Source organism: Tamandua tetradactyla, chromosome 19 (assembly GCF_023851605.1).
Source record: "Tamandua tetradactyla isolate mTamTet1 chromosome 19, mTamTet1.pri, whole genome shotgun sequence".
Taxonomy (NCBI): domain Eukaryota; kingdom Metazoa; phylum Chordata; class Mammalia; order Pilosa; family Myrmecophagidae; genus Tamandua; species Tamandua tetradactyla.
In genome coordinates, this window is record NC_135345.1 from 47979069 (window position 1) to 47993493 (window position 14425).

A 14425-nucleotide genomic window follows, 5' to 3' on the forward strand; every position below is an offset into this window, starting at 1 on the left:
TGGCTGTTAGTATTACTCTTGAAAAGTACACTAGCCATGAAAAATAAAACTACATGATCACTTATCAAAGTGTAATGGCATATATTATTTTCACTTTATGTTCACCCAATTCAATATTAGTTATTTTCTTAGCTAAAAAATGAAAATAAAAATCATTTCCTAGTGATATGTCTCATTTACTATGAAGTCTTCTCTGACATCTTTTCTTAAAGAAGTTCACTCCAATTTTTATCTTCTGGAAGTTTTTACAATCCAAAGCTATTTTATTTTTTCCCTACTACTAAACTAAAGTAGAATTTTAACCATCTTATTGTATTTCCAGTCTAGCACAAAATGAGTGCTCAATAAATTCAGACATACAGCCACAACTCCTTATTCAAAGCCCCAAGGTCCACATGAGTTCAGAATTTCAAAGTATTTTTCTGTTTCTGGAAGTGCAGCAGCAAATAGAGGAAATCTCTCATTATACTCCAGTAAGGTCTTTAGTAACCCCTGTAATCAAACACAGAAATATTTCTTCAGTAAAACATATGGGATTCACATTCATGAGATAAAGAATCTAAAGACCCCTGCCAAAATGAATTATAGAAAAAATTTGCTTTCCAGAATTCGTAATTTATATACAATAGCTGAGATCTTAAGGAAAGAAGAAGTGAAACAAAAAAAAATTAAATTTTGCCAAAACATGTAATCTGAAAGTTGTAAGTGAAGATTATGAAAATATTGAATAAGAGACATGTAATAGACAGTGAACAAGAGATCATGGCATTTTACATTTGATTTTTGGGACTTCATAGATTGCTCTACCCATGGTAAAAATTTAGTAAGTTGTTATTGAATAAGTAATAAGAAAAGCAATAAGAACTAATATTTTATGCTAAACTATTTACAGTACATAGTTTTTTATAAATATTAACTCCATTTAATACTCATAACTACATGAAATAGGTACAATTTTTATCCATTGTACAGATGGAGAAATGAAATGTTCAAGTAATTTCCCTGTTGGTCAGAAGGAGAGACATGTAACGAGATGACAACCCACTCCATAAAGGGTGTCCAAATGGCTGGCAAAAGTACAGCTCACACAGGCTTTGATGGAAAGATGTTTTACTCACATAAAAAAGAGTTAGAGTAAGGTCAGCTTCATTAGTAGGCACCAATTCCACATAGCCAGTGGGTCTATCTGTGGTTGAAGTAGGGATATATTTTATGCACAACACCCCTGTCTTGTATTCACACGCTGCTGCACACACACCTGTGGTTTTCTGCAACTTCAGAATATTTCTGTTTACAATTATGCTACCTTGATCAACTCACTTTTTCTCTCAAAACGTCATATTATTCACTGATAAAAATTTTTCAGAAGCTTAAATGCTTTTTTATCACCCTTACCTCCATTTCTATTTTCCTTACTATTAGGAATTAGGATTTTGGAAACAAAGAATATAAATAGATATATTCCATTAAAAACTATTTTTTCTGTAATACTACCAGATTTCCCTAAGGCAATGAACACCAATTAGCTTCCTACTAAAACTGGAGGAAATAAAAGAGAAATATAGAGGGGAAAAAAACAAAGAATTCAGTATTTTAAAATATTCTCCTTATATATTATATATTATAAAGATTGACATCCACTTATGCTTAGGGGTGAAAAAAATGTCCTATTATTGAAAGAATATATTTTTGAGAAGTTAGTTTTAATCAGTAGGTAGTGACATGATTAACAAAGAGCAATGTTATCAGGTTAAGTGGATGATAAAATGTTCACTCATATGATTCAAAGAATGAGATATTGGAGATTATAAGTAGTTTTGTGAATATTCAAAAAGGTCAGAAATTTTAATGAAATGATGACTGGACACAGTATGTTTGGCAAGAATCATTATAGAAATCTTCCCTTCAAATCCATAATTATGGTTTATTTTGGTGCTGTTGGCAGCTAAGAGTGCGTGTAAGATTTTAAAGAACAGACGAAAGTAGTAAAACATGTCAGTAAAAGGAACTTGATTCTCGTTACTCTTCAGACATATCTTTGAGGCGATGATGAAAAGAAAAAAATTAAACACAAAATAGAGATTAAAAAGGAATTTATGTGGTAGAAAAATTCTTGAATAGTGCACAGCTATCAATGAAACAATGGCACAGCATTCCATACATACATATATATATAATATATTATATATTCATCATATACCCTTTATTCTGGCTCAGATAGCATGGCATATGTGGGTCCATCAAATCACTGAAGAGATGAAAAGAAAGCCAACGGCCTTAAATCCACCTACAGAATTTGACTAACATAAGTCAGCATCACTCCGCGACTCCACTGAGTGAGCGAAGAGGATTGGGGGAGGTGTCAACCACTCACTTGACTGCAAGGGGAACAGAACCCTTTCATTTTTATCATAGCAATTGTCACTCTTAAAAGTAAATGGTAAAAACAAGCAAAAAAAAAGTAAATGGTGCTAAGACTCAAACTATTAGTCACTTAATCTCAAGCAAGGTTAGCAACCATAAAACAAGATTTGCCTGTGAGAGAACTTTCATGGATAATAGGACAAATGCATGGATGTATAAACAGAACTGAGAATGTTAATGCATTGCAAAGCACTAAATTTGGCACAATCACTGTAATAGTTTAAGATTAACAAGTTCATAAACCTGTATGAAATATAGAAAATTCAGAATAGCATTTACTTTTAAGAGTTGGGTTTCAATTTAAATTTAAATTTTTTAGGTTTAAAATTATAACCTATAGTCACAAACATTCAGAAGGGAAATGAGTTTGTTTTCTGATTTTTGTCAGGAAAGTTTTTTAATACTTCATTACTAACTGCTTTAATGACCATCAATGAGAAATTGAAATGGATTAACTATTCATTGTTAGTATAATATATGATTTTATGCTACTATCATTGATTATTGCATTTTGACAAAGTGCTGGCCACAGACAATATTAGAGAACTGCAATTGTGTTATGACAGACTATTATTTTAAACATCTGCAACAATGGTAGAAATAGATAACATGACCCATTTTTCTTTGTTCCATTTCTCTGGACAACAATTAGACTTATCAGCTATACTTAGATAATATCTTTCAGGTGATATTCTCTGATAAACTAATATGCATGTGTATTAGTTTGCTAAATGCTGTTTAATGCAATATACCAGAAGTGGAGTGACATTTAAATAGAGAATTTATTAAGTTTTAAGTTTACAATTCTAAAACCATAAAAATATCCAAAGTAAGACATTCAGAGAAAGATACTGTGACATAGGAAGGGTGATGTCTGTCACATATGAAGGTATGTGGCTGGTGTCTCCTGGTCCTTATTTCCAGTTCTGTTGCTTCTAGCTTCTGATTCCAGTGGTTTCCTCGCTAAGCATCTGTGGGTCTTCATTTAGCTCCTCCAGGACACAACTATTGTTCTGACTTGCTTAGCATTTCACAGGGCTGAGCTCTGCATCTCCAAATATCTGTGTCTAAGCATCTGCTCTCTCTGTCAGCACTTCAAGCATCCTCAAATGCCTGCATCTCTGTCAGCTCTAAAATAAAATGAGCGCCCTGGGGTTTCTAAAGTCCTCAACATCTGTGTCTACATCTGCATCTGAGGTTTCTCAAAAATGTTTCCCCTTTTAAAGGACTCTAGTAAACTTATCAAGACCCACCTTTAATGGGCGAAGTTACATCGCTATCTGATCAAAAGTTCGCATCCATAAATGGCTAGGCCCATCTCCATGGAAGCAATTCAATCATAGTTTTCCACCCTGAACAATAGATCTGGCCCCACAAGATTGGATCACAATTAAAAATGGCTTTTCTGTGGTACATAATAGTTTTGACCTGGCACAGCATGCTTTTGAATTTTATTTTATCAATACTCCTTGAACACAAAATATGTTATATCATTCATTTTTACCAATACAGAAATAAGCGTATGTGGGAATAATTAAAATTGGAAATGGTCTCACTTCTCTTGCCTCAATTTTTCCATTTGTAAGATAGGCATAATAATAGTACTAGTCTCAAAGATTATGTGAAGATTAAAATATTAATAGAAGTAAAACACTTAAAACAATGTCTAGGGCATAGTAGCTCTTTAATAAGTATTACATATATTCAATTTCAATATTAAAACTTGTTCAGTATCTCTGTAACAAAACTGCAAGACCTAGGAGGGTTACGAGATTCTTTGTATATAGTATGTAATTATGCATTTATATTTGTTAATTAATTCAGTGTAGCAGATGCTTATTATAATTGTTATTTCAATCATATTCTTCCTTGTCTTTTCTTACTTCAAAGGATAAAAAAATTAACATAATTAGTAGCTCAGCATCTGTTGCAGCTATCAATGATTATATGGCACATTTTTGGCCAATGAGATATAGGTAGGCATCCCTGGCAACGCTTCCTTTTACCAATTCCTTTTTTTTTTTCACTTTCTGTCTGAAGTGACAGTGATGTATCTTAAAGTGCAAGGATCATATTGCCTCCATTAGGCAATCTTGTAATTTCAAGATTACAAAGCAAGAACAATAAAGATCATTTTCTGCTAACCTTGTTGAACCATTCTATTGATCCTGAATTGTCTATTGCCAGGCTTCTTTCACATGAGATAAATAAAAAAATTAGTTATTTTAACAACTGTAATGGGTATTTTTGCTGTCTGCACTGAAATGAATTCCTAGAAGATACTTCAGTGTTTAAATACTTCACCATATAAGATTATTTTTAAAATAAAATTATTTCAAAAATATGTAAACATTACTAAAATATGATTTGTTCTTCATTTGCAGTATTAAAAATTACAGAGCTTCTTAATAAAATAGAGATTTCAGAATAAATTATGGCTTCAGAACAAATAAATGAGACTGTAGAGTATAGATGTGAAAGGAGTTGCATCAGAGAAGTTAGAGCAGTGGAGAGTATCATGTTAAAAGAACCCTCACAAAGCCAGGCACCATTTCCTATGTACAGTCTCGTATCCAAATGAAAATCTTAGCATAAAGCAGGGTAACTCTGAGACTTAGAAAAAGTGCTCAGGACTAAGTATGAAGAGATTTGGGCTGTGTCTTTACACCGTTTTTTAGACTTAGATTGAGAGCTATGAACTCTACTATGCATGATCCTTGGGGGTCATGTGTACATCAAGAGAGACAATGCAGGTGAAAATGCTTTAGCAGAGGGATATCTTGTTACTTTACTCTTTCTGGAACTGTTACATCATATTGATGAAAATTAGTCCAACAGTGAAGGTGATATTAGCTTGGCATTGTGGAGTTTCTAAATCAGCCAGACTGCATTTATTGCAACTTAAGGAAGTTTGATTTGGCACTTCAGGAACTTAAGTCTGAAAACATCCTTTCTGATATATCTGCCAATATTCATCAGCTAAACCAAAAGAAAAGTCTGCTCTCTTACCACAATCAGAAGAAGAAATCAAGAAAAAATTCCATTTATGATGGCAACTGAAAGAATCAACTATCTAGGAATAAATCTAATCAAGGTTGTACTAAAAGGACTTTTGCTCATAAAACTAAAAAACATTGCTAAAAGCTATCAAAGACCTCAATAAATTGAAGGACATTCTGTGTTCATGGGTTGGAAAACTAAATACTGTTAAGTTCTCAATTCTACCCAAACAGTTTCTAGATTAAATGCAATCCCGATAAAAATTATAAGAAAATTCTTTCAAAAAATGGAAGAGCAAATCCTCAAATTTATATGGAACATTAAGGTTCAGGGGCCCTGAATGGCCAAAGTCATAATAAAAGAGAAGGATAAAGTTAGAGGGCGCAAACTTCTTTTCTTAGAAATTATTACAAAGCCAAAGTAATCAAAATAGTATAATGCTGGCACAAATGTAGAACCATGGAAACAAATTGAGCTCAGGAATGAACCCTCACATTTATGGTAAACTTATTTTTGATGTGGGAACAAACAACATTCAATTGGGAAAGAATAGCCTTCTCAACATATGGTGCTGGGAAAAATGGAAAAGATGCAAAAGAATGAAAGTAGACCCCTACATCACAACATATACAAAAACAATTCAAAATAGATCATCGACCTAAATGTAAAAAACTAGAACTCTCAAACTCCTAAAAGGAGATATAGGGAACCATCTTTAGGGCTTTGTGTTAGGTCATGTGTTACTGTTAGGGTTCATGTGACAACTTGGCAAGGAGATGGTGCCCAGTTGTCTGGTCAAGCAAGCACTGGCCTAACCTTTAGTGTAAGGACATTTCATAGCTTGTTAATAAACCAGAATGCAGATTATTAAATCATATTAAATCCATAGCTGATTACATCTGCTGTCAGCCAAGGGGAGTGTATTCCACAATTAGTCATATTTAATCTAATCAGCTGAAGGTTTTAAAGGAGAAGTTGGAAAAGAATACATCCTTCTCTGCTTTAGGTAGTCAACCTCTCCTGGGGGATTCATTAAGACGTTCATTGGAGCTATCAGCTTGCTACCTGCCCTATAGAATTTGGACATGTGTATCCCCACAATTGCATGAGACATCTTTATAAAATCTCATATTTACAGGTATCTTGTGTTGGATCTTATTCCCTAAAGAATCCTAATACATCATAGTTTCTTAGACTTTACAACCAAAATACAAGCAATAAAAGAAAGAACTAAGTAAATTGGATATCATCCAATTAAAAACATTTGTGCCTCAAAGACATTTATTATGAAAGCAAAATTGCAATTTATACAGTGGGTCAAAAATATTTAGATACCACATATCTTACAAAATATTGATATTCAGAATATATAAAGAAATCCTTCAACTCAACAACAAAATGACAAACAACCCTGTTAAAAATGAACAAAAAATTTGAGTAGACACATCTTCAAAGAAGCAAAAAAGTAGCAAAAACACAAGAAAAAAGCACACAACATCTTTATTCATTAGGGGAATGTGAATCAATACCACAATGACATACCGTGGCACACCCTAGAATGGCTACTGAAAAAAAAATTGAAAGTTACAAGTATTGGAGAAATAAGAGCACTCATTCATTGCTGGTAGGAATGTAAAATGATGCAACTTCTGTGGAAGACACTTTGGTCAGTTGTTACTGAGGGAACTTCTGCCACTGAGTTGGAATCCTTGAACACAATGGATGATCAAATCCAAAGTTGTCAGAAGCCACGTGACAGCACTTAATCACCAAAGGCAAAGTGGGCATGGCTACCATATTTGACAGCAGACTCAAAACAGCAGTCAAAATAATCTGACTTACAAAGGTTTATGGCCTTAACTACTAGATCATAGATCATGGGGAACTTAGAATTAAAATAGATGGGAAGTCTATGAAATTCTTGTTTGTTATAGAAGATTTCTTCTATAACAAGTGAACAAAAGTCTAACTTAAATTACAAAAACACAAAATCATGGTGCCTTAATCAATTTCCATAATTGAGACAGTTAACAGACTAAGAGTCCCTTGGATAAGGGGAAGGCCAGATTCCCTTGGGGAAGGACACTGTTACACTGCCAAAAATTTATACTGTTAATGTTCCTTCCAGCTTTCACCAAGCAGACCTACAACCATTTACCAGGATAAAGGTGCACTGGGGAAAAGGAAATGATCAGATATTTGGGGGGTTATTAGACATTGTCTCAGATGTGACATTAATTCCAGAAAACCCAAAACATCAAACTGGTGCACCAGAATAGGGGCTTATTAAGGTTAGCTGACCAATCGAGTTTCAGCTCATGTCCATCTCACAATGGGTCTAGTGAGTCCCCAGACCAAAACTGTGGCTGTTTCCCCAGTTCCAGAATGTCTATTGGAATAGACATACTCAGCAACTGGAATAATCCCCAATTGGTTCCCTGACTCATGGAGTAAGAGGAAAGGCACAGTAGAAGCCACTAGAACTATTCCTAACTAGCAAAATAGTAAATCAGAAGCAATACTGGCTTCCTAGGGAGATTGCAGATATTAGTGCCACTCTTAAGAAGTTGAAGGATGCAGGGATGGTGATTTCCACCTCATTTCCTTTGAACTGTCCTATTTGGCCTGTTCAGAAACAGATAGATCTTGGCGGATGGCAGTGGATTATTTTAAACTTAATCAGTTGGTGATTCCAATTGTATTTGCTATTCCAGGTGTGGTATCGTTGCTTGTGCAAATCGACACATCTACTGGTAAGCTGGTATGCACCTATTGATCTGGCAAATACTTTATTCTCAGTGGCTGTTAGTAAGGACCACCAGAAACAGTTCGCACTTAGCTGGCAAGGCCAGCAGTATACATTTACTGTCCTACCACAAGGGTATATCATATTTCCAGTCCTATGTCATAATCTTGACAGTATTGATTTTAACCATTTCTCCCTTCCTCAAGGCATCCAATGGTCTATTAAATTGATGATATGTTCATTAGATCTAGGAAGCAAGAAGTAGCAACTAACCTAGTCTTATTGGCAAGGGATTTGTGTGTCAGAGGATGGGACACAAATATAATAGAAATACAGGGGCCTTCCACTCAATAAAATTTCTAGGTATTCAGTGATGTGGGTCATGTCAAGATATACCTTCTAAAGTGAAGGACAAGCTGTTGTATTTGGCCCCTCCCATGACCAGAAAGGAGAGACAATGCCTAGTTGACCTCTTTGGATTTTGGAGACAACATATTCTTCATTTGGGTGTGCCACCTTGGCCCATTTACCAAGTGACCAGAAAAGCTGCTAATTTTCAGTGGAGACCAGAACAAGTAGAGATTCTGTGATAAGCTGATACTGCTGTGCAAATTGCTTTGCAAGTTCAGTCATGTGATTCAACAGATCAAATGGTACTGGAAGTGTCAGTGGTGACATAGATGCTGTCCGAAGCCTTTGGAAGGACCCTATAAGGGAATCACAACACAGGCCCTTAGGATTTTGGAAGAAAGCTTTATCATCTTCTGTAGATAACTACTCTCTTTAGAAACATCTTTTGGCATGCTACTGTGCCCTAGAAGAGATTGAGTGTTTAATCTTGGGCCACGAAGTTACCATGACACCTGTGTTGCCTAGCATGAGCTTGATGTTGTCTGAACCATGAAGCCATAAAGTTAAGAGTGCTCAGGAGCACTCCGTTATGAAATGGAAGTGGTACAAAGTGGACAGCTACAGCACTGCAGCCCTGTTCTAGCTTGCTAACTGCCAGAATGCAATATATTAGAAACGGAATGACTTCTAAAAAGGGGAATTTAATAAGTTGCTAGGTTACAGTACTAAGGACTGAGAAAATGTCCCAATTAAACAGGTCTATAGAAATCTCCAATCTAAGGCATCCAGGGAAAGATAACCTTTGTTCAAGAAGGCTGATGAAGTTTAGGGTTTCTCTCTCAAATGAAAGGGCACATGGTAAACACAGTCAGGGCTCCTCTCTCATCTGGAAAGGCACATGATGAACACTGTATAATCTGCTGGCTTCTTCTCCTGGCTTCCTGTTTCATGAAACTCCCGAAGAGGCATTTTCCTTCTTCATCTCCAAAGATCACTGGTTGGTGGACTCAGCTTCGTGGTGCTATGGCATTCTCTTCTCTCCAAATCTCTCATTCTCCAAAATATTTCCTCTTTTATAAGACTTCAGAAACTAATCAGGACCCATCCAAATGGGTGGAGACATACCTCTACCTAATCCAGTTTAACAACCACTCTTGATTAAATCACATCTCCAGGGAGATGATCTAATTACAGTTTCAAGCGTACAATACTGAATAAGGATTAGAAGAAAGGGCTGCCTTTATAAAATGGGATTAGGATTAAAACATAGCTTTTCTAGGGTACATACATCATTTCAAACAGCACAAGCCCCTTTTTAAGATCTTCTTGAAGGATAGTGGTAAGGGTAAATCCTCCCAATGGGGGAAACTTTGAGAAATTCACCAAGCTGTTCATTTTGCTTGGAAGGACAACTAGCCAGACGTACATTTGCATACTGACTGTTGTTAATGGTTTGGGTAGATTGTCAGGGACTTGAAAGGAGAGCGATTAGACAATTGGCAACAAAGAGGTCTGGAGAAGAGTTATGTGGAGAGACTTTTCTGTGTGGGCAGGAGAACATGAAGATAATTGCATCCCGTGTGAATGTTTACCAAAGGGTTATTTTGAAAGAGGAAAATTTTAATAATCAAATGGATAAGATGACCAATTCTGTGGACACAAGTTATCCTCTTTCCCCAGCCACTCCTGTCATTACCCAATGGGCTCATGAAATAAGTGGACATGGTAGTAGAGGTGGGGGTTATACATGGTCTCAGCAATATGGGCTTCCACTCATCAAGACCAAACTGGCTATAGCCACTGCTGAGCACTCAATCTTCTAGCAACAGAGAGCCACATTCTGTTGCTGATACGCCACCATTTTCCAAGGTGATCAGTCTGCTATCTGGTAGCGAACTATTCAAAATCTATTTAAAAGGCAGAAGACAATAACAAGTGCTTAGAAACAGAAACAACAAGGAATAAAACTAAATCATAAAATAAATGAAATTTAACCAAATTATGATGTACTATATTAATTCCAGAGACAATTAAAAGACTTCTTTACTGGGGTCATGTTTACTTATATTTACAAATACTTATATAATATATATCAGTACAATATTATGAAACTTTCCATTTTTGTGCATTTGATTTTTTTGTAGTCTTATTACCCTGTTCATTGCCCTGTCCCCTTCATCTCCATTATGTGACCACCCATATGTTATCTAACATCTTTCACATTTTTTGTTCTGTGTTCATATGATTCTGTACATATATTTGTGTGAAGGATAACAACATTTCTACAATTTTCTGTATCTCTCTCTTTATACTCAGTACTTCTGTGATATCTATCTAATTCATTGTTTTAACTTGTCAATGTTGCAGGAAATGTGGTATACCAGAAATGGACTGGCTTCCACAAAGGCAATTTATGAGTTACAAGTCTACAGTTTTTTTAAAAAATAAATTGTTAATAAAAGCAATCAACAGACAATATGAACATTCCTTTTTTTATCATATAGTATATTCATCATCATGACCATTTCTTAGAACATTTGCATCAATTCAGAAAAAGAAAAAAAAAGAAAACAGGAAAAAAATTCATATACACCATACTCCTTACCCCACCCTTTCATTGATCACTAGATCTCAACCTACTAAATTTATTTCAACATTTGTTCCCCCATCATTTATTTATTTTAACTCATATGTATTACTCATCTATCCATAAGGTAGATAAAAGAAGCATCAAACACAAGGTTTTCACAATCACACAGTCGCATTGCAAAAGCTATATCATTATACAATCATCTTCAAGAAACGTGGCTACTGGAACACAGCTCTACATTTTCAGGCAGGTCCCTCCAGCCTCTCTGTTATGCCTTAACTAGAAAGGTGATATCTATTCAATCATAAGAATAAACTCCAGGATAACCTCTCAACTCTGGAATCTCTCAGTCATTGACACTTTATTTTGTCTCAGTTTTAAGGCAATAAAATGTCAAAACTAATGTTCCAAGAGAAGGATACCTTGACTCAAGAAAATCCAATGTCTGTTTCATGAGAAGGCATGTGCTGGCATCTGCTGGTCCTTGTTCCCAATTCCACTGCTTCCAGCTTCTGATTCCAGTGACTTCCTATTTAAGCATCTGTGGGCCTTCATTCAGCTTCTTCAGGGAAAAACTCTGGGTTCTGCCTTGCTTAGTATCTCATGTAGAGGTGCATGACAATTTTTGCTGGGCTTCACATTTCAAAACATTGTGTCTAGGCATCTGCAATAGACACAGATCAATAGGACCTGTGTCCTGGTGTCTCAGCACTCCAAGGATCTCTTTCAGCACTCCAGGCATCTCCAAATGTCTGTGTCTATGACACTTCTGAGATTTCTCCAAAATGTTTCCCTTCTTAAAGGACTCTAGTATACTAATCAAGACCTATTAGTGTGAAGTCACATCTCCATTTAATCAAAAGACCACACCCAAAATTGGGCATGGCACATCTCCATGAAAGTAATCTAACTAAATGTCATACCCACTATTGAGTGAGTCGATATCTATGGAAACAATCTAATTAAAGGTTTCCACCTTAACCAAGAATGGATTAGGGAAATAAAATGTTTTTTGGGGGGGATATCAGTGTCAAGCTAGCACACTCATCTTACATTAATCCAATTAATTTGTTAATGGTTGTTTAATATTTGGTATCATTGGAATCTCTAATTTATTCCACTATATCCTAATGGCAGGTATTCACTTTCTTGAGAGCTTTTTCCACTACAGATAATACTGCAATAAACAATTATGTTCAGATATTCTTATGTACACATATTTTATTCTCAAAAGGATTAGACCTAATAGTCCACTTTTGGTTTCAGATATTTCTCGGTTGTTTCAAAGACAGATGTTTCCATTAGCAATATATGAGAAAACTTTTTGTCTTATTAGCAGCAACAATAGTGTCCTTTAGTCCTCTTAATGTTAAAAGTTTAAAAAGCTTATAAACAACTGCAGTGAAGCAAGATTATGTTTCTTGTTCAAGCAGAGTCAAACACAGACTACACATCAAATGTTTTTCTTTTTTTACTTTTTTTTTTTTTTGGCATGGGTAGATTCTGGGAATTGAACCCAGATATCTTGCATGGCAGACAAGAATTCTGCCAGTGAGTCAATGTTGCACTACCCTAAATGTTTTTTAAATCACATTATAGTGCTAAATCTAAATTCCAATGAAGTAATAAGATATATTTCAATTACCAATTTGTTCAATATATTTCTATGAGTTACCTTTTTATCACATGCAGAAAATACTACTAATGTTTTCTTTTTGGAGATATATACAATATAATGCCCTATTGCTATCAAATATAAATGTAATGATATGAAATCAATAATCAGTTTTCATTTTTTTCATTACAATTAGAAAAATTACAGATTTCAGGTTTTAAGAAGTAAAATCTCAGTACATACAATTTTACCTTAAATGTGGATAGGTCATTTTCAGGATCATGCTAATTATTCTTCTAATTTATAGCATAGAAAGCATTTTTGATAAAGCTCTATAATTCTTAACCATATCCATGTTTTCTTTTTACTTAGTGGAGAGCATACAATACATGCAAATACTGCACTCCAAAATTCTTTTTGCAATACTCTTTTTCACTAACTCCTTCCACAAGTAATAAACCACAGTGTTGTCTTAAGGCTCTCTCTAATGTTTCTCCTTCCTTTCCCCATTAAATCTCTTATGCATATGATCTCATCTTGGTGCCTGCTTCCCAGAAGATCCAAACTAATACAATTTGTATCCAAAATACATAAAGAATGTCTACAAATTCTGAGGCTGATAAAAAAAAGAACAACAAAAGAAAGGACAAGCTATTTATTTCCAAATAAGAAGAAGTAGACAATAACATGTGAAAATGTGATTAACTTCATCAATTGTGAGAAAAATGCAAATTAAAATCACCCACAGGATAAAACTAAATGCTCACAAAAAAAAGGCAACAATGCCAAATATGAGGAGGTAGTGAAAAAACTGGAATTCTCATACACCCTTGCTAAGATTTCAAATTGGAATACATCTTTAGAAAATGGCTTTGAAGACTAATTATGAATAAATGTATACCTTATACCAAGCAGTGCACTCCTAGGTATAAACTCAACAGAAATATATATAAATATATGTATAGGAATATCTTTAGCAAGATCATTAGCAATAGCTCTGTTATGGTTTGTAAGCTGCCAGAATATGATATACCAGAAACAAAAAGACTTTCAATAAGGGAAATTTATTAAATTGCAAGTTTATAGTTTAAGGCTGTGAGAATGTTCAGATTAAGGCCAGGCTATGAAAATGTCCAACTTAAGGCATACGGGGAAAGATAACTTGGTATAAAAAGTTCAATGATGTTCAGAGTTTCTCAACTGAAAAAGCACATGGCAATGTCTGCTGGCTTTCTCTCCAGAAATCCTTAATGGCTTCCTGGGGTCTCTGTCTATTATGTTGGCTCTGTCAGTTTTGGTGGCTCTCAAGCTTTTTCCAAACTGGTTCCCTTTAAAAGGCTCCAGTGAACAACCCCACCTTGAATAGATGGAGACATCTTCATGGAAATCATCTAATCAAAATTCACCAACCACATTTTTTAACCTTTTTTCATTGTATGATATAGCACATGTACAAAGCCAAGAAATAAAAAAAGCAATAGGTTTCAAAGCACTCTTCAAAAAGTGGTTATAGGATAGATCCCAGAGTTTGTCATGGGCTACCATGTGATCCTCTCATATATTTTCCTTCTAGCTGCTCCAGAATATAGGAGGCTAGAGGGCTTAAATACTTTTTTATCATCACAATTGACTCTTTTTTTGACTATAAATATTTTATTTATGGAATCTCAAAATTGAAAAACTGAATGTCAGATGGTCC

General features: G+C 34.9%; 1 long non-coding RNA gene across 1 annotated transcript in view; it reads right to left on the minus strand.

Moving 5' to 3' along the window:
* Positions 1-301: 301 nt before the first annotated feature.
* Positions 302-14425, minus strand: part of LOC143663592 (uncharacterized) — a 43929-nt gene continuing 29805 nt past the window's right edge. Inside the window, exon 4 of the long non-coding RNA XR_013166060.1 lies at positions 302-492. This is a non-coding gene — a long non-coding RNA (uncharacterized LOC143663592). The remainder of the gene's footprint in view (positions 493-14425) is intronic.